Consider the following 1,643-nt stretch of genomic DNA (forward strand, 5'->3'; position numbering starts at 1 on the left):
ATATATTTGGTGCAAAGTGGTATGAACAGCGTAGTCCCACTTTAAAACATAAAGGAAGAAGGCTAGAAGAATTTAAATTACACAAAAATGTTAAACGTGATTATCTCGATGGGCAATTTTTATATTATCTGTATTTTTCTAAAGTTTCTAGAAAGTAAATGTAGATTACAGTTGTAAAAAGCGGCAACATTAAAGCCCTAGCTCTTCAACTGGAGTTAACTTATTTGGTCTGGCCTTAATTAAATTAGATTTGTTAATGGTCTGCTTCTGGGCTGCCTCTCTTACCATGGCAGGCCAACCTGGGGGGGGTCACATCCTCCCGTTGGTTTGGGTTGATTTGGGGTGGCCTCTGGAGCTGCTGTGCTCTCGTCACCCCGGCATCAAAGCCCTTGCTTCTCGAGCTTCATCTCTTCCGAGTGCAACTTTTGTTCTTCCCATCTTCACTATCAACTCAGTTCTTCCCAGGTCACAATACCACATTGAAGGTTTTCTGAAAAGACCAACGCATGTTCAAACCCTACCTGGGAACCAGGTGGAAGCAAGGCTCTTAAATTTTCTGAGTCTCGCTTTCCTCAACTATGAAAAGTGTGCATGTACATGTAATACTATAGTATTAGTAGTACATTAGTACACACAGTGTAGTAGTATTGTTGTGAGCAGTAAATCAGTAAGACTTAAACACAGTACTAGGTTTTCAAGAAATATTTGTTCTCTCCATCTCTCACCCCTAGAATCAACATGGCCTTCCATTAATCCTAGGAGTTACCACCTGGTTTCTCTCTCATGGGTGGGTCCCGTTTTCTTACATTAGGCTTTGTTTACAAAAGAGTGTGAAGTGGAATGGGCAGGTGGTGTTTGTGTGGCGGTCAGCAAACTATGGCCCCTGGTCAGATCTGATCCACAGCCCATCTTTATAGAGTCAGCAAGCTAAGAATGGCTGCTACAGTTTTAAATGGTTGAAGAGATCAAAAAGAATTTTATATCAGACACCTGAAAATGATTTAAAATTCAAATGTCAGTGTTCATAAATAAAGTTTTATTGGAACACAACCACTCACTTATTTGCATGTTGTCTATGGCTGCTGTCACACACCTTCAGTGTTGAGGATCAGTGACAGAGACTGTACAGCCTACAAAGCCGTATTTCCCATCTGGCTCTTTGCAGAAAAAGTCTAGGCTCTAGACCCTAGGCTATGCTCTTATCTAGGCTCTAGGCTGTTTCTTATTTAAGTATTTCTTAAAGACCAGCTTTAAATATGAGACATGGTGCTCACAGGATTGCATTTTGTAAGTAATCAAAACAAATGTCTCTTGAAGGCTTGAGTTTTGAAGTTTCCATTTCCACCCTTTTTCTTTAACTTCAGTGAAGTCTGTGATAGGTTTGAAATGCAAGCCTGGCACAGCTAAGGCTGCATGTTTCTTTCTAGATGCTCTGCCTGTCTGTTAGTTAAGAGCCACCAAGTTAGTGGTCAAGACTAGCTTTTAGGGTTAAGCTTTTAGGTTATATACCTATTTTTAAGTAATTATTTCAGATTTGTTTTTTATCATAGGTTTCAATTGATATTTAATCAGCAGTGCCTTAGAACACTGCCTTTGTGGTTGGCCTCTCTTGTTATTTAGCTTATAAAAAAGCATCTGAGGAG

Source organism: Aethalodelphis obliquidens, unplaced genomic scaffold, assembly GCF_003676395.1.
Source record: "Aethalodelphis obliquidens isolate GAN/ISIS:26980383/991018 unplaced genomic scaffold, ASM367639v1 scaffold7, whole genome shotgun sequence".
Taxonomy (NCBI): Eukaryota; Metazoa; Chordata; class Mammalia; order Artiodactyla; family Delphinidae; genus Aethalodelphis; species Aethalodelphis obliquidens.